A 25,544-nucleotide genomic window follows, 5' to 3' on the forward strand; every position below is an offset into this window, starting at 1 on the left:
ATGAAAACAATGATAGTGAAAGCTCATTAATTGGAACCTCAGTAATTCAGATTTTCGGATAATTCGAACTACACTACTTGGTCTGGCCAAGCGCTGAGGACACCGGGTGTTCCAGGCAGGCACTCCATGCAACTGGGAGCGTCCTCATAGACATCATTAGCGTCCGGTGACTGTTATTAGTTCGTATTTATGTTCGTCTTGTCTGTTAAGCTTGTCATTTTTTTATTTCTTTTTTTCTTTTCTTTTCTTTTTTTTTTTTTCTTTTTTTTGTCTAGTCTAATGTGCGTGGGGGGTTGTTGGCAGGAACTGCCGAAGTTGGCAGGAGCTGCCAACTTGGGTCTCTCGTTTCACATGGGACGGTTATGTCAGAATCAGCCTGCTAGGACCCTGGCATTCACGTTACCCCTATAGGCCACTAAGGCACGTTCATACGGCTTGGTTAAAGCGGGGCTTTAAATGTGGGCTGAGGAAGAAGAAAAACAGAACACCACTCGGTCACCCGTAGCTAATGCTCTCGCTCAATATTTGGTTCAGCAGCGTTGAACCCTTTTAAGTTCCTTTTTTTTTCCGAACGTCATCCATCAAAAAGTGTTTGCTGCTGTCGCGTGTTCCAATGTTTTTAGTGGCAGTGGACACCGCCCGCCTCAATCGCTCATAGCATGATAAAGCGAACGTACTGAAAACGAGGCTTGCACAACCGGTCAAGCGCTGGCACTCTTTATCGCTGCGCAGCATCTTGGCGCACTGCCAAGAACTGCGTTGCGTTGTGGACCACGACTGTGCAAAAGGAAGGAAGCGCCAACAACCGACGCCCCTTTTTTTTCCATATTCTTAGGCGAAAATCGGGGTTGGGCGGATTCATTACGCGAGTGGGTTGTTACGCGACTAAATACGGTACACTTGCCATAATGCAAATGGTTTTTGTCAGTTTTTTCAAGGCCATTTGATAATTTAAACATCAGATAATTCGAACATTCGAACTTTTCCCCCCAGTCCCGTGCAGTTCGAATTAACGAGCTTTTACTGTATTGTGTATTTTTTGCAAGATGTACTGACAAGTTATTTTTTCTGTATATTAAAATCTTCAAACCTGCGAGTCTTGCTTCTTATGAATTTTATACCTACCATACAAACCACACAAAAATAGATCATGCAAATCACAATAAACTTGCCAAATGTTGTTGCCATTTTTTGTGGGGTGACAAATCTGGCACTGTGTCTGGCCTTCGAACTTTTTATGTGCCACTTCGGTGCTCCATCAGCAGTTACGGCCTGGTCTCTGTCACCATTTTCGTTGAAGTGGAGAGCTGCCAGAAGGGTACTAGAAAAGTAAAGAAACATGAATTGAGACGTATCGCACACTATCACAGTGATGCAACAAATCTATTTTGCTTCAGTTATTGCACAGCTCAAACATGACTGATAATTTTCTGCATCTGTTCATATTGTTACGTGCTTTGTACGCACGGGGGGGAGGGGGGGGGGCCCTCTGCCCTTGTTCTTTTTTTTCTTCACCGATCTACCCGACCATTCTTCTCAATCTTCAGTCGACGTTCTGCTAAGGCGCGTGACATCTTCCTCCTTGCAGACGAGGCCCGTCGGGCGAGTTACATAGAACCTCTGGAATGAAGTCGCTTGAGGCGGGCTACATGCACCACCTGAGACTGCCGTGACCGTCGACCATTCGCAGTTATGCTTGCTATAACATAATTCAGATCACTGATGCCCTTTAACACAACAAACGGTCCATGTTAAAGAACCCCAGGTGGTCGAAATTTCCGGAGTGCTCCACTACGGCGTCTCTCATAGCCTGAGTCTCTTTGGGACATTAAACCCCACAAACCAACCAAACCAACCATAATTCACATCACATCACAGCATTCACTTCATCATCATCATCCAGATTATACCCACTGCAGGGCGAAGGCCTTTCGTATATTACTCCAACTAACCCAGCCCTGTGCTAGCTGCATCCGCCTGACCCCAGTGAATTCCTTAATTTCATCTACCCACCTAACTTTCTGCCACCTCCTACTACGCTTTCCTTCCCTTGGAATCCAATTTGTTACTCTTATTTATCATCGGTTATGTTTCTCTTTGCACTACATATCCTGCCCATGCCCATTTCTTCTTGATTTTCACTAGAATGTCATTAACTCGTGTTATTTCTCTGACCCACTCTGCACGCTTCCTGTCTCTTAACGTTACACCCGCCATTTTTCATTACATAGCTTTCTGCGCTGTCTTCAGCTTAAGTAGAACTCTTTATGTTAGCCTTCACGCTTCAACCCCATAGGTGAGTACCAGTAAGATACAACTGTTAGATACGTTCCTCTTGAGAGACAGTGGTAAGCTGCTAGTCATAATTTGCCAGTATTTGCAGATTGTTCTTCGTCCTAATTTCCTTTCATGGTCCGGATCTATGGTATACCTGTCCTAAGTAGACATTTTCGCCTACTACTTCCAGTGCTTCGCTACCTAACGTAAACTGCTGTTCCTTCCTGAGGCTGTTGAACATTACCTTAGTCTTCTGCATATTAATTTTCAAACTTACCTTTCTACTTTTCCTGTCTAGGTCACCAATCATTATTTGCAGTTCATCCCCCGAGTTGCTTAGCAAGGCAATGTCATCAGCAAATCGCAGATTACTGAGGCATTTTCCATCTACTCTTATCCCTAACTGCTCCCATTCCAAGTCTCTGAATACTTCCTCTAAGCAAGCTGTGAATAGTACTGGGAGGTTTGTGTCTCCTTGCCTAACACCTTTCCTTATGGGAATTTGATTACTTTCTTTATGCACAGCTATGATTGTTGTGCAGCCACTATAGATATCTTCAAATGTTTTCACGTGCAGCTCATCTACAACCTGATTTCGCAGTGCCTGCATGACTGTGGAGGTTTCGACCAAGTTAAATTCTTTTTTCATAATCAATGAATGCTCTTTACAGGGGTTGATTACATTCCTAGCATTTTGCTATCACCTAGTTGATAGTATGTAAAGTGGCCTTTCCGAAAACCTGCAGTGGTAAGACGCCCGACTACTGTGCCGGAGTTCCCGGGTTCGAACCCAACCACGGCGGCTGCGTTTCGGTGGAGGCGAAACGAAGTGGCGTCCGTGTGCTGTGCGATGTCAGCGCACGTTAAAGATCCCCAGGTGGTCGAAATTACTCCGCAGCCCTCCACTACGGCTCCCCTTTCTCTCTATCCACTTTCACTCCCACCTTAATCCCTTCCCTTACGGCGCGGTTCAGGTGTCCACAGAGCAAGTGTGACAGATACTGCGCCTTTTCCTTCCTATGAACCAACCAACCAACCAACCAACCGAAAACCTGCTTGACCGTCTGGCTGATTGAGGCGTAAGGTTGCTCTGATTTTATTAGCAATTGCCTTAGTAAATACCTTGTTTGTAACATATAGCAAGCTGATTGGTCTATAATTTTTCAAGTCCTTTGCATCCCTTTTCTTATTTTCTCTTTCTTAGCATTCACACACTTCATGACTAAAAAGCTGTAGGAATGCCTAAATATATCTAGAGTTGTCAGTAAGCCTTGTTTCAAGGTATTTTCTTTATGTGTAGCAGCACTTGCTGTTTCTGCTAACAATTACAAGGCACTAGTAATCCTTTAACTACTGAGATTAGTTGGTTAGTTTCGCAACACTTAGTCTGCTCCACTCAACATATTAATTTGAATAAGGTAAAAAATGTCTCTCTACCTTTTGCTACGTGCCAAACATCAAAGTAGTGAGTAATGGACTGGTGCTGCTGCATGTGCTTTTTAATTCCCGGGTGTCTGTCAGTTATCAATGACTGAATTTGAATTCCAATGGTCGAAAAAAATACAAGGTCTCTGATAAGGCCTTCTTTTTCCATATGGGCACTATCTTTCACTGCATCTGTCTGAAAACCGGAGAAAACCAACTGTCATCACTACACTACTGCCAAGAATAAAAATAATGCAAAGTCATTACACTATATTGCCGATAACTTTAAAAAGTGCGGAGCTTATAAGCACTGTCATGACTTCTGTTCACTGTTTAAAGCAATGTGTTTGTGTACTTGCCTCTTCAACTTGCACTTGTTCAGTATGTAATATTTTTCCTAAGCTGGGGCACAAAAATGAATATGTGAGGAATTCTGCACTGTAGCCGGGCGAATCGCAGCGTCCATCACCACACAGCTCCACTTCACTGTCTTCTAGAGATGCCGGTAATTTTTCCTGATGCTCATCCCAGACCTATGAAGAATGCAGAAATTGGCTTCAGTTGGACGCATGGTCCTTTTCCTCTTCATGAGAGTAAAACATAGCATTTCATTTCAAAATAGTAATCAAGTGCTTAAATTGCGCTTGGCTTGCTGCACTAGGCTGAGCTGATCTGTTTCACAAGAAATCAACTAATCAGTGGATAACAATCAATCAAGATGTGAGAAAAACCTTACAAAACATTCCTCTCAGCAGAGAAAGGCATAGTTATAGTACCCGTGGAACCGAAGAGTTGGTCAAGAAATTTTTGGGAAGACATTTTATTTAAAGTTACCACGCACAATGTGCGTTTAAAAGATATGGATTACAGGCATTTTGAATGCATATTAGAAATTTGCTATTCGGCCAAGCCTGGGCACAGGCCAGGCCCGCAATGTCGAGCCAGAGCCCGGCCCAGGCCCAGCAAAACAAGTTTTCGGGCCGAGGCTTTCAGGCTGGCCTGAGCACCTGCAGTGCTCTAGTCTAGAGAAGAGCCTGCAGTCTGCAGGTTCACTCCATGCGGCTTACCCTCGCAGCCAGTTAGTTATCGACAGCATTTTCACTCCTTCGGCCTTTGAAAACTTTGGCTTGACCATCTCCTTTGCAGCTTTATTTCTTATAAATATGGCACACCGCAGTGGCTACCAGCGAAGAAGCTGTTGCATTAAAATATTATCTTATGGGTGAATCTAGAGTAGTACACATTGTCTGATGGCCTAATACGGAGAGTGCATTATCATATAATAAACATGTAGTGAATTAGTCTTTGCGCAAACTTGAAATTGCACTGAATGCAATGAAGTTAAGCAGTTGGCAGCGCGCAACTTTGAAAATGGTTGGAATAATATTCATGTCCGAAAGTAGCCATGCGTTCCGCAATCATTTGATAATATCTGAAAGCAGGCTCACTGTAGGATATATGGCTTGTGAGTTTTCTTCGTGTTGTGCATTGTAAACTAGGGTTGTTTATTGTGAAAAAAGACAGGTTGCACACTTACCATGTTGACTGCAGGGAAAAGGTATGCCTTCTGGTAATTAAAGAATGTCTGTTCACTAATTGATTTGATTTTCATTATCTGCATTATCCTGAGGAATTTTTCAGGACTTGAGCCAGAAAAAAGCAATGCAGTGGCAAGGTCAATGTTTTCTTTTGGCTTCCTTGCAACAAGTGGCTGACTGGACCAAGAGTGTGTGTGTCCGTAGGGACATTGTCTTCGCACTAATGCAAGTACCCAGGTAGAACAGCGTTACATTGCAGGTATGGTGGAAACAGGTCAGGCAGACTTTCAGCAACACCATGAGACAAGCATGGGCAACTATATGGTAGCTGCTGTTTTCAGCATCTCCATTGCTTTCGCTGTCCCTGTAAAATAAGGTGGTTTTTGTAAATTCTGCAAGCTTTGCAGAGGAGTACACTGTTCAGCTGTTTTATTCCACTGAGCAATATATGATTTTTACTGTTAACAGTGACAGCTTTCCCACAAAGATCTTATAACACTCTGCATAACTATCATTATTATATAAGCGTATTGACACTAGCTTCTTCTCTTAGTGTGAATGCATGTGCTTATGTCCATCAGTTCTTTTACACCTTTCAAAAGTGAAACAGCAGGTTGTATTTTCAGCCAGTAATTTAAAAGCACAACTTGGTGATGTATGTTCACCTTCATGCGGTCTATTGTACTTACTCATCTTCCAGTGTGTCGTCTAACGTCCACGTAGAATCATTTGGTTCATACATGTCAAAGTCACCACTTTAGACGTGTACTGGTGAAACATCAGGTGACCCCATTGGGCTAGACTGCGGTTTATCCAGGCAAGGATGTTTCACTGGTGTTGAGGTAGTGAACTTTTGAACAAAAGTAGTTTGAACTACTTGGTCTTTTTTTTCCTTGAGTTCAGTGTTCACCTGAACCGCTAAAATCAAGAATAATAAAGTACTCCATTAGACGCTTTGTAATATCACTGCAGCAAATGCCACGTCAGTGTGGTAGTTCATGCCTGATAAAAAACTTGAGTGGATAGGCATTCAACGTTAATGTAAACTTTAATTTTCTGACTTGAAAATTAATTTTCTGCCTAAGAACCTGCAGGAACAGAATGCAAACTTGTGCAAACATGCATATGTGATTTACTATTGTTAGCATGATGTCTTTTCATTTACCCTTCTGATTCTTTCCTTTCCATTGAGCATCATCAAATACAGTCTTCGTTGTCAAAAACATACAGCCCTAGGGATTTGCCCCACGCCATTGCTCTTGGAAGAACATGCAGGGTGAGTGAGAAGGGTGAGGATATCTTTTCGCATCCCCTGCGAGATTACAAACTGCGAGATTACAAAAAAAAAAAAATGTGCAAAGAACCTCCTTAATGGACTTGGAACTCCTTAATATATGTATTTTTGACAAACTGTACAGGTGTCGACATAAGTAAACGGAGCACGCTTTCCCGTTCAAATTAAAATCGTTCCTGCACTGGAGATAAGTAAACAATATTTGCCCAAGTAAAAGTGCGTGGGCATTTATTACGAGTTCGCTCATACCACGGCTGCCAATTATGCAACGTGTGAAAATTTTTAGAAAGAAATAGCGTGCTCTTTTATTTTTATCTGCACGGGTACATCCCATTTCATAATGTGGTGCATTGCTTGGGACAAGTTATTTTTTTTCTTAATAATGCGAAAGCATTACTTCGCTATGGTCACAGGCTTCTGTGCGCAGACCAGGTCAGCAAAACCTGGTCTGCAGCAGTTGTAATTGAGAAGTGGTAGAGGTTAATGAGTGGTGTCAATCGATAGACTATAACATAATGCTGTGTCCGAAAAATAATTTGGCCAAAAAGGTAATTAGGTAATTAATTAGAGGCAAGAAAAGTAAAAGTAAAGGTAAAATGGTCTCATTACCCAATGGCTTGGTGCCACATTTGAATGTATAAAATACTAAAACAGTTAATTGAATCAGTCAATTAGGCTGACGTCTAGGATATGACGTCATGCAACCGGAAGTAGAACCAGAAAAGGGCATAGGAAGGGATTGGCACGCAATCTGAATGCACCAAAGACGGATAGGTAAACAAGAAGTGAATTAGGCAACTAGAAGCAACCAACAGCAGCATCCGTGCTTTCACATTACTCTAGTGCCGATTCTGCAGTGTTCTTTAATTTTTTATTTTATACTGTTGGCCTGAGGCTGTTATAGGGTGGCTACAAAACAACTGCAGAATAGCAGTACTGCTAGGGTTAAAGCAGGTAATGCAACGTGAATATCCAAGAATTGGCACAACTATGGAGCAAGAAAAAAGAAATTTATCAGGATGTCATCTTTCTACAGCTGCAAAATAAAATGGATACTTTACAATTGGGAACAAATGCACATTTTAAAAGTAAACACACAATCATTGAATTGTTAGTTACATATTTCGAGCCACCGAAGAAAGATAATTCAGTCGGGATTCAAATTTAATTATAGTATTTGCTGTTAGTATTTTATGGGGCAGTGAGTTCCACTCCTCTATTCCGGGAACCTGCTGCATCAAAAAGCGGTGCCAACTCCTTGTCGTTCCGCTGCGCAATCTTGAATTCACCAACATCGGGGAAGCTTGGAGAGATGGCAGCTATATATTCGTCCAAGATCTCATTGTCGCAATCAGTAGTTTCAAGCGGCAACCGTGACAGGCAGTCAGCACTACCGTGCTTACGACCACTCTTAAAAGACACAGTAAAATTGAATTCTTGCAGACTCAAAGCCCACCGCGCAAGGCGTCCACAGGGGTCACGAAGGTTTACAAGCCAACATAAGGAATGGTGGTCCGTCACAATTTTAAATGCACATCCATAAAGATATGACCTTAACCGTTGCACACCAAAAACAACAGCTGAGCATTCCTGTTCAGTTACTGTGTAATTACGCTCAGCCTTGCTCAAAGAACGGCTTGCATATGCAACGACATGTTCATTGCCATTGTGACGCTGTACGAGCACAGCACCAACTCCAACTGCGCTGGCGTCAGTGTGAAGTTCTGTTGGAGCTGATAGGCAGAAGTGGCGTAGTACAGGCCCAGATGTCAAAATAAATTTTAACTGACGAAAGGCGGAATCACAATCGGCAGTCCACTTGAAAGGCACATCATTTTGCAGAAGACAAGTAAGGGGATATGCTAGATCAGCAAACTTCGCAACAAAACGCCGAAAATGGTAGCAAAGCCCCAAAAAACTCCTGAGCTGTTTTAACGATTTCGGCGGTTTAAAACAAGTGACAGCTTCTATCTTTTTTAGATCAGGCCTGATTTCATCCTTGTCTATGAGATGTCCAAGTACCATAGTCTGGCGTTCTCCAAAACGACATTTCTTGGAATTGAGTACCAGACCAGCTTTCTCAATACACTCCAAGACAATCTCTAATCGACTGTTGTGTTCACGAAAAGGAGTCCCGAATATCACTACATCGTCCAAATAACACATACAAATGTGCCACTTCAGTCCACGCAAAACTGTATCCATGAATCTTTCGAACGTGGCTGGAGCGTTACATAATCCAAACGGCATCACATTAAATTCATACAGCCCATCTGGGGTGATGAATTCCATCTTTTCTTTATCTTCCGGGTGCATGGGGATCTGCCAATAGCCTGATCGCAGGTCAACCGAGGAAAAATAGGAAGCAGAATGTAAACAATCAATGGCGTCATCAATACGCGGCAGCGGATACACGTCCTTCTTGGTAACAGTATTCAGCCGTCGATAATCAACACAAAATCGTCATGTGCCGTCTTTCTTTTTGACTAGTATCACAGGGGCAGCACACGGACTGGACGATTCGTGAATGATGTCCTTATGCAGCATATCACGAACTTGTTCTTCGATTGTTTGGCGCTCTGATGGGGATACACGATAAGGCTTCTGATGGGTTGGATCAGCAGTCCCAGTATTGATTCGGTGCTGAGTACGGGAAATAAGAATCCATGGTGGTGAGTCCCGAGAGACATCAAAGGCCGCAATATGTTTCGACAGAACTTCTACTAAACTGTAACGGTCACTTGTTGGCAGGGACTTGTTAATCATGGCAAGAAATTTTGTCTTATCTACTTCTGAGCATGAGGTAGGCTGGGAATTGTCAGTGCTGAGCACTGCCACTGATTTAAAAGCGTCTTCGTCAAAGTTTGCAAGTTTTAGACCACGTGGCAATACACCAGGTTCATTAGAGCAGTTAGTCGTCCACAAAAAAGAATGGCCATTCATGACTGAGATGATGCAGCGGGGAATAAGAATACTTTTCTTCGCGCAGTTGAGGGTGAGTGGTTCAACCACAGCGTCGAACTCATCACTGGCACAGCTTGAACTAACAACTTGTATAAACTCTGTTGACATTGCAGGAATAACTATGTCGTCCGAAACCAAAAGTGTGCTGGGATTGGTCCGCGAATTTTCGCACAAAGCAGATTCGAGTGCTCACAGAATGTCCATTGCGAAAGTCGAGAGTGGCCCCACATTGTTCCAGAAAATCGAGTCCAAGAATTACGTCATGCATTGATCGAGCAAGTACTGCGAATTCAGTTCGGAATGTGTGGCTGGCGATAACAAGATTCACGGAACAGACTCCAAGTGGGTTAAGCGACTCGCCACCAACACCACACAATGTCGCCGCACTATCCCAACCAAACATAATTTTATGACCAAGGCAGTTTTTAAAAGTGAGGCTTATAATAGAAATGGTTGCACCTGTGTCCAACAACGCCATAGTACGTACACCGTCCACAAACACTTCAATTCGGTTCTTTAACATCGAAACAAGTAGAGGCATAGGTAAGCTAGAATCATTTGCGACCTCGCCTCCATCGGCCGCACTCACTAGTTTCCCGGGGGGTGGCGACCGTTGTCGGGGAAAAGGCGAGCGTCGTAGGCGCCGATATGGTGGTGTCAGGCTGCGGTCAGAGGCCGGGGATTTGTTTCGGTTCAGCGCCATTGTGCGTTCTTGTCAGCTAGCTGTTGCTCTGTACTCATTCCGGCCAGGTGTTCTTCTGTATGAATCATCATTGTCTGCAGGAAACCTCGCACGGGAGTTCACCCACTGTCGGCGATACTGTTGGCACGGACGGCGATTGCGGCAAAAACGCGAAATGTGGCCGATCATTCCACAGGCATAGCACACTGGCGGCTCACGTTCATTCGATAAATAAGGCTCATCGTCGCTTGGATTAAATGCTTCATGTTCTGGATGTAGTCGACGAGGAGGACGGGAGTGCTCACTGTTGTAGGCGTTGATGGTGAGAGGTTGCATGTTCGGGCGATGAGCTGCAGAGCATCGGATGTCCGAAGGAGTTTTAACAGAGGGAGCATAACCGGTAGAAGATGGGCTATTGTCTGCCGAAGAGGTGCCACTGTAGACGGGTCTGATGTGGCCCCCAATATCTTGATGCCTCCGAAGCTCCTCGCAGACGATCTGTCGAATTGTATCTGCCATGCTCGTCGCTTCAGACACATCCACACTGGCGACAGTTGTGACATTAGGCAACCGACCAAACTTCAGAATGATACGGCGTCGCTTCAAACCTTCAAACGTGCGGCAGTGTCGTGTTACATCAGCGGTAATATTCAAATCTTCCTTGCAGATGAGAAAGTTGTGCACATCTTGTGCTATTCCTTTGAGGAGGTGGCCCACTTTGTCTTCCTCTGTCATCCGAGCATCAACTATTCTGCATAGCTTGAGGACTTCTTCTATATAAGTTGTGCAGGTCTCCCCCCCTACCTGCGCTCGCTGAGCCATAGTCTGTTCGGCGCTCTTTTTTCGAGCATCGGCATCGCCGAATCCCGCTCTTATTTCTTCCATGAAGCGATCCCAGGTGGTAAGGGATGCTTCATGATTGTCAAACCATGTTAGTGCAGTTTCTTCAAGAAATAATACCGCATTCGCCAGCTTGGTATCCGCATCCCAGCGGTTGTATTTGCTCACCCGATTGTAGTGGGTGAGCCAGTCATCCACGTCTTCCCCAGGCTTGCCATAAAAGTGTCGGGGTTCCCGATAAGGCTGTGGGGTGGTTGGTTGTGCTGCTGTCATAGGCGGCGTTGAAACATCTGCTTGCGCCATCTCCGTCCGTAGGGGGGGTAGTTCAGCAATTCTTCTGCTTCGGCGGTGTAGGAGAGGTTCCGTGGTGATCTTTAGCCCGCAAACTCCACCACACTTGTTAAGAGGTTTATTTACACAGATCTTAGGATGCACTGGAGATTAGCACACTAGAGCGGGTAGAACCAGCTTCCTCTTCTTCTTCGGCTTATCCCGCCAAGCCTCCTCTTCCTCCAATACAGGACCGCGGGAAGTGCGTGACAATATGTTATTTATGTGTGCTTTCCAGCCGAGGTCATTGTATATGGTTGCACCTAAGTACTTAATGCGATTAACACAGCTTATGGGCTTACCACCTATCTCATAATCGAGAGTGCAGACATTTCATAGCAAATATTTTTGCTTACTTTATAAACAGGTGCTGATAAACAATCACTGCTGTGCACTGGAAAAGCATTTCTTTCTGTGCCAGCAAAACAGGGCAAAAGTTTACCAACCTACTTTGAATCTCATTTGCTCCTATAGTAATACAATCTAAAAACCATATATCTCTATTGGAGCTATAACCAGTTATCTCTTTTCCAAAAGCTTGCTTTGCCCCTGACAGAGTACTGCCAAATTTTTAGGCTCTTAAAAAAATTTCTCACTGCAAAATTGGAAAGTGTGCCAAGCAATTAGTAAGTAAGGCAACAATGCTATGCTTCAGAATACTCAGGCTACTAGAGGCATTAAGCTGAAGATTTCATCATTAAAATCTTATCAAACATGAGGATAGTCTGAAACTGAATTGATAAACTACTGAAGTTAATACTGCATTTATGGTTCCAAAAATGGCTGGGATCACACGTATATGCTGATGGTACAGTGTAGCAACTTTTGCTGCTATACGTAACTTCATTACTATTTCTCAATTTTTTGGAACGCTGTCATCTTGACAATGCTATTTTTTTAACTGCTGATTGTACTTATAATTACTGTGCCTAAAAGTTAAAGGTTATACCAGAAACTGAAATACATACACCTAAATTGAGCAAATGCAGAAAATATTTCGGGGGCACTTCAGCACCGCTGTTAAGGAAAACATACCACAGCATTTACGACTCGTGTATCCTCATTCCTGTCTGTTTAGTTGGCTACTTGTTTATTCACCGATCTTAGTTTGTGCTTTTATCACACATACCAATTTGTAAGTTCACCAATTACCACATTATGTAAATGAACTCCCAACTCACACATCTGACTTTGGATCCTGAAAGGCAATGAGTGATTCTCATGTCAAAGGAGCTGCTTGGGTTGGCAGCTGGACCATACCATGGTCCCATCACACAGACCATTCCATGCAGTCATACCATCTGCCAGCCATTCTTGTCGCTCAAATTGCTTTTGGTGAATATGGCCTTTTAATGCAGTCACATTAAATCAGGCGAGGGCTTCAACTCGTTACATGGCAAGAATTACTTCACACACTTTTGTTTATGCCCTTTTAGTATGCTGCCTCATCATCCCAGTACCATAGAGGCACAGGAATAGCGTATTAAGCGGGTATCCAAGGTTAGAATCTCATTGCCAGAAGCATGTCACCTCGCTGTTGAACACAATTCACTTTGAAGGGCCAAGATTGCAATATTTTAGTGGAGTGATTAGCATTGCCAAATGTTTGAGCATTACATGAGGTGACAGTATGGGTGTAACCATCCCACAGCCAAGGGCATTGTAATTAAGAAAGTTGCTGCTCATCTGCAAAATATTGAATTAATCCTCTCATGCAATTCAACAAACACCGCCCACTTTGCCTTTCCATCACCAGGCCCTGTCTGCAGTTCCAAGCATCATTGGGCTTACCTTTAAAAATTGTCTACGAAACATATCTGTGAACTTTTCTTACTTCATTGGTTTTGCGGATTATTTCCTGTCTCAAAAGGAATAACAGAAATACATGTGGTTCTATGACACATACAGTAAATACTTACCTTTCTAAGTAGGCTACAAAAGGGAAGTAATGCAAAAGGTAGGCAGTCTAAACATAAATGTGTGTCAACATGGTGTTTTGGCACTAGAGTGTTTATTACTCCAATCATGTGCGTTATTAATGAATGAAAAGGCACATAGGTAGGAATACTTTATTTTGACAAAGAAGCTATGGCCAACGTGTGTGTGTTGCCATCACGCTCGTAAGGGAAGTGCAGACTTGTGAGTACACTGTTGAGCCAGTAGCATAGGGAGCAGTCAACTTTGGACCAGGGAATGCCATGCTTTGAAAGGTGGGCAGCTGTTTTGATCTCTCGACTAGCATCAGTCACGTGCAGAATTGGCTGTCATGGGAAAAAAAAAAGTATGCGAGCTCAGAACAATAACAAAACGCTCAGAGAAACTCACGAGACGTACCAAATTTAAATAAAAAGATAACAGGACTGCAGACTATGCAGTAGCTCATATATTCTAATAGTGGATTTGCATATGGTCACTACACCCTCAAAAAGGAAAGAAGCACAAATGCTGAATTCATGACTCGTCAAAGGAACCAGACCAAAAGAAAAGTGTGCACCATGTAGCATAGCTCAAGAATGAGAAAAGCCAAAACAGCGAAAAGGTTACCCTAAGCAAGGCCAGTACTAGTGCTCTCTGCATGCATGTGACAATGTATCACTGCAGTGCACATGGACAGCAGAAATGGACACCTTGGGTGGTAAAGAATTGATATCAAGTTATCAACACTGGCCGCAGGCATCAGAACAGACAGCTGATTGTGCTTTGGTGTAACGCAAGCGTGCGGGCTTTGGTAGGTTGGGAAGCATATAAACATTGAGACATCTTGAAAACCATGTGTGCACGTTTTCATTTGCTGCTGCATCCAAGAAGTTTCGCTTGCACTGTTCATTGGACGACATGCACTGCTCTGGGATTGTAGCGTTTGTAGACTACACAGCATGGTTCCAGAATATCGACTGACTCAGCGGTGGACTTTTCATTTTCTAAACTTGCGAAATCCTTCCTATGGGCTGTGAAAAAGAATGAGGAACTGTTCCACCCAAATGTAGCCACACACCCTCTATAACGCACATGATGGCAGCCACAAGTCATTTTGTGCCAAACAGTAGTTTCCATACAGGTAACAAGAAGTTCTCAAACTATGTGACGACCACAGCTCTTTGAGGATGGCCACTGCAAACAGGCAACAACCACAAGATAGCCATATCCCTCGCTGAACTGCAGCACCACAACAGTTGCTACAATGCCAGCATCATAAACCCCTGGCTGTCTTTGATATAATATGGTCCTCATCACAAATACACCAGTTCATGTTGTTAACGAGGCTGTCCATGAGCATCATACTTCTCAAAGCAGCTAAAAAATATTGCAGAGACCAACACTTGACTTTAAGTGCTACTAACATTCAGTGTGTTAATGGAGTATAGACACTCTGAAACAGATGAGATAAAAAAATCAATTATAAATTATTTAGCGGTTGAAGATGAAAACCAGGTGATGATCTGTACAGAGTAATGTCTTGCATGTTGTTAACAAGCAAAATGAGACCAAAATTAGGTGCATATGCTCCTGTAAGATGAAGTGCTGCACTGGCTTAGCCCAAGCAGTGCGAGTACCTCCAGTGTAATATGGCTTCATTCTGGCGACGTGAACTATTTCAGACTTTGGCTGCCTTGATGAGCGGACAGGTCCTTATGGTAGCAGTCAAAATGCTTTCAAGTGCCATCATCCATGACATGGTTGCCCAATAACAATCGGAATTTTCCTAATGCAGCGTTCCTTATCTTTGGCAGCCATTTTTCACTCTTCCCAGTAGATGCAACCCACCACAAAACTCCTAACTGAAGACATCAATTCAGTCATGCGAATTTTCAATAATGACCTGAACCACAAACCAACTTGGAGAGGTGGAAGCAGGCTCGAGCACTTTGAAGCTATAAAACGGGAGTTTTGGAGCATTCAAATTATTTTGGAGCACGTTTCTAAGTCAAATGATTTTAATAGCCGATACCAAAATAACCCATTTGATTCCTTTTTATTGCATTGCTGAAAATACAAGACTCACAACCAAAACATGTACAGATGTTTAAAATAACACAAATGACCTTAGCAACAATTTGGAACAAACTAGCAGAAAATGCAATGCTTGTTTCTATACTTGATGCCCGAACGATAAGTTTGACTAAAAACGTGACTATTTTAGCTTGAGAAATGTGGACTATACCACTATGATGTGCTCAAGCACCACTAGACTAGTTCGGAGTTCACATCAATAAGCAGCACGTTTCCACTCCCTATCTTGTGCATATAATTTTTTTTATCCCCCATGCCTGTTCTGATCAAATTTCCAAGGCACTGGTCAGTAATCGCTTCAGTGAGGTTAGACTGCACTCAAGGGTAGCACTTTCCCCCTTCAGATGCCCTACTCCATGGCCTTCTGTCAGTGGCTTCTCACGTTTTCGCTTGAGTGGCACCGGAGCTTCCTTAATTTTAACACGTTAATGATAGGCCCTGCATGATTGACACCTTCATGGTGTCAAACCCATAATACTGTGTTTTTGTCTGACGTATGTTTGACAAGCTTATTATTAACAAAGAGGTTCAATGAAATAGATCTACGACATTAAGACTGCCAGAAACGAGGCTCATGCTGGTCTGGTTTATGGGATTTAACGTCCCAAAGCAACACAGGCTATGAGAGGCTCATGCTCTTCTATTTAGCAGAGAAGGAAAAATATATAAAGCTACTGTTACGACACTGGTATGAAGGCCAACAGAATGAAACTGAGGAAAGCATATAATTAACTAATAAATAAGAAAAAAAATCTGCATTGGTGATGAATGGTAATTAGCAGTGTATCTACTCTCAAATAAAAAATAACTAATTGCAAGTTAGAAAAAAACAATAAAAAAAAAAAGAAAATGCCACCGTTGAGGTCCGAGACCTCCACATTATGCATCCCATACCATGCTTTACAAACTAGCTAAAATGATGGCTGCGCAATCTTTTACTTGCAAGCTATTTATGTTGCATGTATCCCAACATACAGCGTTCACCAGTGCTAAACTAAACCACAGTAGTAGATGTGGGAATGCCCTGTAAATACAGGAACAAGGTTAACGACTGGGCGAGTTGGTAATCATTCATTTTAAACCAGCCAAAAGACGAGATACAGAGAAGCCAGCCTAATCTCGTTCACTTCTATTCTCTGTCTCGTTTTTTGGCTGGTTTGAAATGAAATACAGCAAGTGCCAAGTAGAACATGATGTGGAGCGTAGTGTCTGAAGGGTTGTGCATGAACGAGCCGCGCTGGCGCAGCACGCCACTGCTCGTAGTGTGCCCAACCTCCGACAGGCAGTGAGATTCGCACGGATTCGGGCAGTACGGCCAGTGTGACTCTGTCGTTTTCCCATGATAACTCTAGACTGTTAGAAATTCGCTGAAAAAGGATGTATTAGTTTAAGCCGTTTACAGTCTCCAAACACACCACGGAATATGTCAGTTGTATTTATCCAATTTTTGACCAAATTTGATAAAACCCGGCATTCTGATTCAGTTTCTTGCACTGATTTCAAACATGTAACTATTTTTCCAATTGGCCAATTAGTTAAAAAAATAAATGAAATTGTTCATAATATGCGGGAACAATGAAAAAACAAGCACTACAAAAAATTCACATGGACACTTTGCTAGGTACTAAAAGGCGTAATGAATACTATGTTAAGAGCATTTTTTTATTTAACAAATATTAGCGATGTTATAGCAGTTCGAAGTTTTCAATTTTGCTCTAAATCAGACAGGAAGACACCCACATTTGGAACAGTGAACTTTGAACTGCTATAACATCGCTAATATTTGTTATGTAAAAGTGCGCCTAACATTGTATTCTAGTACCTAGCAAAGTGTTCATGTGAATTTTTTGTACTGCGGTTATTTTTTCATGAACAATTTCATTTATCTTTTGAACTAATTGGCCAATTGGAAACATACTTACATATTTGAAATCAGGGCAAGAAACTAAATCAGAATACCACGTTTTATCAAATTTGTTGAAAAACGTAGCAAAAATAGCTTTAAGAGCCATGGCCATGCCCCCAAGCAACCAGTTTGACCATGATTTCAATCTGTGAAATCGCATTCAATTAGAAAAAAAGAAAAAAAAAGTCATCGGACTTCTTTTAGGAGGCTTTAATATTTAGACACCGCGTGCAGCAAAATATAACTGATTAAAACCTCGAAAAAAAAAACGCTAAGTACCCAATTGCGTGCGTATGTGTATTCTTCACGCCATGCCAAAACTGCCATTAGTCAAGCGTAGGTATCACCTCCATCAAAGAAAGAGAAAGCCAATATTCTTCTCGAATTAATGTATCTGTGAACTGGAGGCCACGGCGGTAGAAGAAAGACAAGAAGCTCAAGTGGCGTGCGAGAGGTGCCGTTATATCATAGCTCACAACAGCACCGCCGCCAGGGCTTGCACGTGTTCTGGCTGCAATGCTCTTCGCTGATTCTGCATGTAGAAGGTCCCCCCCGCCCTCAATTTGCCCTGTCGAGAAAGATGGCGCTGCTGCGGCAGCAAGACTGTATCTGTGGCTGAGGCGTCATGAGTGTTGAACACCAACCTTGAAAAAGACCGCACCTCATCAAGCGTTCGAATGTTGGCCCTTCCCAGTGGTTTGTATGAGGTTTCCAGTTCCTAGTCTATCGCAGACCAGACTGTCTGTGCTCGCTGATAGCTGAAACAGCCTCATCCGGCTCTACTCTAATTTATTACGTGAATGCACGTGTGGAAAATGAGCCACGTCTGGGACGTTACTCCACGCTGCACCACACTAGCGTAACCCGCACATGGCATTTTACGCTCCAAACATGCAAGAGCGGTGTCTGACTGCTGCTCTTGTCATCGAGGGGAGTAATTTCATATATTCGTTTGTATCGTTCAATATGGCTGGCACGCGTCTAATTGTTTACAACACTGATTGAGTCGATAAAAAAATTGCTCATTCAAGATTTATCTTATTTCATCATCAAGGAGATTTCTAAACTCTATCAAGCCTTTGTGGCTATTTCAGTTATGAAACGTTCCAATCAACAGATCAAAATGAAAACCATACCCACATTTGATTTTAAATTTTCTCACATGGAAAAAAAAAAAAGTGATCATGACACCAGAAAAAAAAGAAAAAGAAAAAAAAACCAACAAAAGGGCTATGTCTCTGGAGCAATAGTCCCAACCTGCTCAAGGTGTGAGGACGCCGTAGCAGAGGCGTCCGGATCACTTCGGCCACCTGGGGTTCTTCAATGAAACTGCCATATATGCCTGCCATGCTTTCAGCTTCGACCAAAATGCTGTCTCCCAATTAAGATCAGACTAAGGTATCGCAGTTCAGTACTCGAGAGCTTGAATGACTACCACCGCGGTGCCGTAATAAGTAAATAAATAAGCTAAAAAGACTAAACTTTTTTCTCGGAGCGTACCATGGTTATTTCATCAGTTTCGCTGCTGCGACGCCGCGGATGTCTATTTTACGCTGACGAAGTGACTATAAATCGGACATCGGCCCTCTGTGTACAAGCCCGAATCCGGCTCGGGCCCGTACGTTTAAGCCCACCCCGGGTCCAGCAAAAATGTTCATGTGTTGGGCCAGTCCATGCCCACGCAGTGTCGTGTGAAGCACGTGCTACCTTCACCTGACGCTTCTACATAAGGTTTGACGATCTTCTATTTTTTCGGTTCCAGGGGCTGCCTTTTAGTGTGTCGCTTTCTACTTTTCGAAGTCTGAAAGGTAGGCAAAGCAGGCAGAGAATATCGTGGGGACCGCTTCCTTTGCTAGCAACGCTTTGCAGCACATGCCCATTTAACTCTGCCGTCCATGTTTCAGACACAGACCTGGGCTCCAAATGACCCTCGCAAACGGTGACTGTATAGCTCGGTCCTTTCTTGGTATGCCGGCCGCCATAGCTGAAGCTGCTCGATATCTTTTCGCACAGAAAAGCTGACATTTTTCATTGCAGAATACGTAGCCTGTATTGCAGTGCGGAACAATGCACCTTTTTCCACATTACGTTAGAACTTAGAATATACCATGATCGAAGAAAGGCATGGAGCGGGGGCGTCAACGAAACGCATCATGCAATGAGCGAGAAAAACAAAATGTGCACCGATGCAAGTTGAGAACTGATTGGCAATCCTTGTGGCAACCAGCGAACCCGCGGCCACCAACAGTCAACGCAGTCTCTCGGCAGCCTACGGAAATGCGAGCATCGGTATCGCCACTTACTGTTCGGTGCGGAGCAGCCCGTTCACACACTTCTTTTCTAACACCATGATGCGGAGGTTGTGGGTCCGGGCCGACCAGTTTTTTGCTAAACAATTACCTTTCAGACAAACTCATTATCAATTATCCATTGATCGCCATGCCATTATGGGCATTGACCAGGGGTCTCAAACTCGTATTGCTACGCGGGCCGCATTGAAAAAGCTTTTTCTCTTCTGACCTAGGCGCCAGAAAATAACAAAACAGGAAACAAAGTGCAATAAATAACAATAAAATTAATAAAATAAGCAAAACTTCTTTTCCCAAACCAAGCCCTCCCATTACTGCAAAGAAAAGCAAAGTGTGCTCCCTTCCGCTTGAATGCCGGACAAAAGCAGCTTCAGGAGTGATCACTCGGAGAGAGGTACTGAAATGGTACACCTGTTAATACCGCACTTATAATCCTCAACAAGAAAAAAAAAAAGCGCACTTGGACATAGAAGAGAAGGCAGGATGTCATAGTGATGTCAAATGAAAGTTCACGCAGATTAAGTGGTCAACGCCTTTTCAAAAATGAACGTGTACTAACTGGTACAAAGTGTGAGTTTATTTTAGTTGGAAATTAGGGCCGGTGGTAATGCTTTCAAAATGACAGCTGATAATTTTGAGCTGGCAAACTGCATCATGCAGCTCTGCGGGTCGTGCTCCAAGACATAAAAGGATCATCTCTGATGAGCGGAGAGAGACTGGCTGCGCCCAAAGATGCAGGAGATGACAAAGCAATGCTGCAGTAAGCCTCGTTTGCTACGCTGCTTTGATCAATGTGAAGCAACCCTGCCACAATCTGCTGGTAGAAATATCGGTGCCCGGAGAAGCTGTCACTGTTTGTTTTTAGCCGCAATATCTGCATATCGTGCGAATAATATCTTCAAAGTACACACATTCCCGATAAAAAAATTCAACATGCCCAATAACTCTTTTGCCATCGTTACTTGTGCAAAATTATTCTCGAGAATATTGAATATCCGACACAATCATTACTTAAAAAAAAAAAAAAACAACCAAGACAGCATCTGAAAATAGAACCAGGGACAAGTGTAATATTTGTAATGTTACAAGTTTGCACAGATTGAAGCCACAAGCACATAGCAGAGCATTCCCAGAACTCGGATATGAAACTTGATTGGGGTTGCTGCCAACGGAGCAGAACAGCCAAGCAGACAACACTCGCTCTAGCAGCATGATTACGCCTCCCTTCATGCTTGTTCCCTCTCCTGATTTCCACTTTGCTTCTGCTGGGACAGTCGACGCTCGCGCGGTATATGTTAAAGAATTGGCAGGGTGTACATTCTGTGCTGCTTGTCTTGCAATCCATTGATGCCAATCTTGCAGACCTCATTTTATCTTTCACAGTGGTTTCCAAAGCTATAAAGCTCTTGCAGCAACTTTGTCACACGCACAAAAAAGAGACACAACCAACCTGTGCAGGAATATCATTCGTTAAAGAAGGCAGCTTTGCTAGTTTCTCACAGCAAATTGAGAAGACAATATAGCGTGGTTTGATCTGCCATCTCGTGCAAACATTTGTTTGTTCTTGGAGCTAGTCTGGTTTTCTTAGTCTGAATTAACTGGTACATTGCACACTGTTTGCAATGCATTAATTGCAGCTAAGAAAGAAAGGCTTGCTTGTTCGATTCATTCATGCACTCTATGCAAACTGGTGACCTGTGCCCAAGCATGTTCCCCATGTAAAACAAACGACCAGTCCCGGTGGCACAGCAATTGTTTTGAAATTAAGTACAGGGCTCACCTTGTGGCGTTAGCGCATACGCTGCCTCTGCCTTTCATAGTCCCATTTGTTCAACCTCTCCTTGACTCCAAAACCCATATCAGGAAGGTCCCTGCGTACAAAATATTAGACGTCAGCTTATAAGCGATCTTCACACACACAAGACAAATTGAATTTAAGACAAAAGAATCTGAGACCAATCTCTCTCACCTCCTGCACAGGTAAAGTCATGGAGCACGTAATCCTAAATCGACTTAACCGATACATGGAGCAAAACCAGCTCTTCCCCACCACCATGCTTGGCTTCCGCGCGGGCCTGTCAACTCAAGACGTCATGTTACAACTTAAGGAGGATGTGCTCAATCCCGTTTTCCCTCACATCACCAGAGCTATCCTTGCATTGGACCTGACGAAGGCCTTTGATAATGTTGCCCACTCCTCCATTTTACAATCACTGAGCGATCTAAATGTGGGCTCTCGCACGCATGACTATATTGCTGCCTTTCTCAACAACCGATCCGTCTGCCTACAATTAGGCACAGTAAAAACTTGCCCTTTCACGCTAGGCAGTAAGGGAACGCCCCAGGGAGCAGTTTTGTCCTCATTTCTATTTAACATTACTCTTATCCCGTTAGCGAGGGATCTTGACAAAATTCCTTCCATCTACCACTCCTTGTATGCGGATGACATCACCATCTGGGTCAATACCGGCAACCATGGCGAAATAGAATCCAAACTTCAGCTGGCCGCTGACACTGTTGCTACGCATGCAAGCAGCATTGGTCTAAGCTGCTCGGCAGCTAAATCTGAGCTCATAGTCATGGACCTAGAAGAACGGAACCCCCCTAATATTCAAGTCACATTAAACGACACCCCCATCCGCAGGGTCAGTAGAATCAAAATTTTAGGTCTCAGTATTTCTGACAACGGCTCCAACGCCGAGACCATAAAATTAATTCGTGCTGCCATTTTGAATACAGCCTCACTAATCGCCATCGCGGCATGAGGGAAGCCGACACACGTCGCCTCATTCAAGCATTTTGCCTATGCAGGATCACCTACTCCATCCCTTACCTCTACCTCACACCCACGGACACCAAGCAACTCAACAGACTTATCCGCGCACAGCTTACAAAAGCGCTCTCCTCCTCCCTAAATCAACGCCTACTGAAAAACTACTTCAACTAGGGGTTCACAACACCTTGGAAGAGCTGGTAGAAGCTCACCTCATTAGTCAGTACCACAGACTCTCACATACCGAAACCGGCCAAATTCTTCTGCGCCGAATTGGGATAAACCTACCCGGTCATACCTCGGCCACACGCAATCCCCCCACCGCTGTTAGCAACAATCTTTACATTCCGCCTCTTCCCAAAAATACCCACCCGGAGCATAATCGTGAGAGACGAAAAGCTAGAGCCAAGACTTTGCACAAGCACTACCCTCCTGGCACTCCGGCAGTTTACGTAGACACGGCCGAATATTCAAACCGACCAGCTTTCGCATTAGCCGTCGTGGATGGATTCCACAACACGATAGTCAGTGCGTCCATTCCAAATTTGCAGCATTCCCTGCAAGCTGAAGAAGCAGCAATTGCCCTAGCAATCACACACTCCTCTGCGGAGTATATCTTCTCAGACTCCAAAACAGAAATTAGTAATTATGCCCATCGCAAAATCCACTCCCTGGCCGCAAACATTCTAGCATCATCCCCTCCACCGAATCACCTCATCACCCTCCTCTGGGTCCCTGCGCACAGCGAACACCCAGGCAACACTGCCGCTCACTCCCAAGCCCGAGCACTCGTCAACCGGGCTGAGAGCGACCTGGTGCCTTCGTCTCGCAGTGCCAGAGTTTATAGAAATTCCCGCCTGCTGTACCCTCCTCCGCATAAATCTCTTCCCAAAAGCGACCAGGCTTTCTGGCGCAGACTTCAGATGGCCACAGTCATGACCCCTTTCCTTCTCTCTGTTATAAACCGTGGCGAAACCTCTCCTCACTGCCACTTGTGTCCTAGCACCAGAGCCGACTTTACTCACTTCTTCCTGAACTGCCCGAACAAACCCAAGCCCCTGTGGCAAGGGCCAAGACACCAGGAGCGATGGGAGGCTGCTCTGCGCAGCTCGCTGCCAGAGGTACAGCTTCTGACAGTGAGCTGGGCCCGAGGGGTCGCCGAAGCACAAAAGTGCCCGGCCATCTAGAGCGGCCTGAGGGCCCATCGTCGTCCTGCTCCCTCGCTTCCCTTTACCCCCCCCCCCCCCCCCTCACCTGGTTCTTTTTTGAATCGTTAAAGTTGCAACCTACCTACCTCACCGTAATTAGAAAGCGGCCCTGCATACATTTGACAGTGCGCAGTCACAATATGAGGTATGAAATCATTATTCTACACCGCGTCATAGCAACGAGGGTCACCCAAAATGATAGTATGTCGTGGTGCATCGAAGCAAAAGCTTCCCACACAGGCCTGTGTGATCCTCGCCTTTCCTGTTTCTACACGTTTTGTCATGTCCTAGTATCTCCTTAAGTCCCTCTATTAGCTCAGAGATATTACAATCATTAACTATTCACTCAGACCGCTGCGGAAAGCTTACCCAAGTTTCCCGCCATTTTCAGGCGCACGCAAGACTGGCAGTCAGGCGTGCTTTACATGACAGATTTTCGTGCAGTTGGTGTAATAAACGGTATTTAACCACATGTTCCTTGGTGTCGAACTGCGTTGAGCTTTCGATTGAAACCTTCGATAATACACCTTTGGGGCGTTCGGGCCCACTGCCGGCAGCAGGCTCAATGGTCGTCTTAGAGACAACAGAACATTCGGGCGCAAGGAAGTTGAAAACTAAATATCGAACTCCGGACAGCGGGCAATGACTCAATACATGCATACTAAAATATCTGAAGAATAGAAAAAATTGCTTACGTACCGTACAACAAGAGAGCGCACGGCTAGCACAGCGGCACAGCCTTGGCACAGCTCCCACGGCTCCAATGACCAGCCATTTTGCTACTAAAAACAACTACCTACCCACAAAACAATAACTGGACGTGACGTCATTTTTTAAACTGGATAAGACGTTATGGGTTGCAGCAAGCATTTCGCTCCAGCAACCCGGTTGCAGAAAGCATTTCGCTGCTGCAACCATGCTGCAACCGGGTCGCAGCAGACGGCGCCTTTGTTTTCTGCGTTCTCCGCATGTTCTCCGCATGTTCTCCGCACTCGACACTCCATCTTCTCTCCATGCTTCTCTCTCTTTCGACCTCGTGTGCGCCGGAAACTGTCTCCCGGCTGCAGGCACAATCACAGAAAGATGTCTGCATCATCTACAAGCGTGGAGGAACCTTCCTCCACGTCTACAAGAGATTCACCACTCGTACCACTGGTACCAGGTACAGGTGGGCTTCCAGCGCTGTTGGCAGCATACGCCTCCATCGTGCCTATCTTTTGAAGTACATTTGGTGGCAGTTCGTAGTCTGAGCATAGAGAAACATACTTTTCTCTATGGTCTGAGCAGCATTTACCCTGCAGTAGAGTGCCTAGAAATATACTGGCTAGTGTGGCAAGGGCGAGCCAGGGGAGGGTCCCAAGGAGGATGATTTCGGGCGGCGCCCGCTTGGGGCGCTGTTGTGTTTTGGTTTTTAACGCGTGTTTGCTAGTCGCTTCTTGTGTCTTCTTTTGGCAATTTGTATATTCTGAGAATTCGTAATAGATATAGTTCAGTCGATGAGCACTTAAGATGTGCAATCAAAAGAAGGTGAAGTATACTCGGTGCGAGGCGCAGGTTAATCTCAAGGAAACGCGTTTTGACTCTGTAGGTGAAGCGGAAGGCAGCGACTTTTTGTGTCGGTGTTGCGTACTGAGTGCGCGTCTAGATAGATTTGATCAAGAAAGGGGCAGTTTAGTGTCTTGTGTGGATGATTTAGAAAATGAAGTACGTTTGTTAAGAGCGGAAAATCAGAAACTGCTTGGACAGCTTACTCAAATTGAAAAAAAAAAGGACCAACGAGGACGAACATTCCAATGCGGGCCACGTGGCTGGGGCCAGCACTGGCATGGAAGGCATAAGCAAAGTAGGTCAGGCGGATCCGAACCGTCAGAGTTATTTAGAAGCAGCTAAGACGCCAGAAAAAAAAGGAAGAAGTAAGGAAGAATGAAAATCCCAGAGATAAGGACACAGATAACCGAAAGCAGGAGCCAACAGTTGGGAGAGGGAG

General features: G+C 44.2%; 1 protein-coding gene across 5 annotated transcripts in view; it reads left to right on the forward strand.

The window, feature by feature from the left end:
• The window catches only part of babo (TGF-beta receptor type-1 babo), a 208,220-nt gene that overhangs the window by 34,084 nt on the left and 148,592 nt on the right, over positions 1-25,544 (forward strand). The window lies entirely within an intron of this gene.

Source organism: Amblyomma maculatum, chromosome 1, assembly GCF_055883805.1.
Source record: "Amblyomma maculatum isolate TAMU_Amacu chromosome 1, ASM5588380v1, whole genome shotgun sequence".
NCBI classification, from domain to species: domain Eukaryota; kingdom Metazoa; phylum Arthropoda; class Arachnida; order Ixodida; family Ixodidae; genus Amblyomma; species Amblyomma maculatum.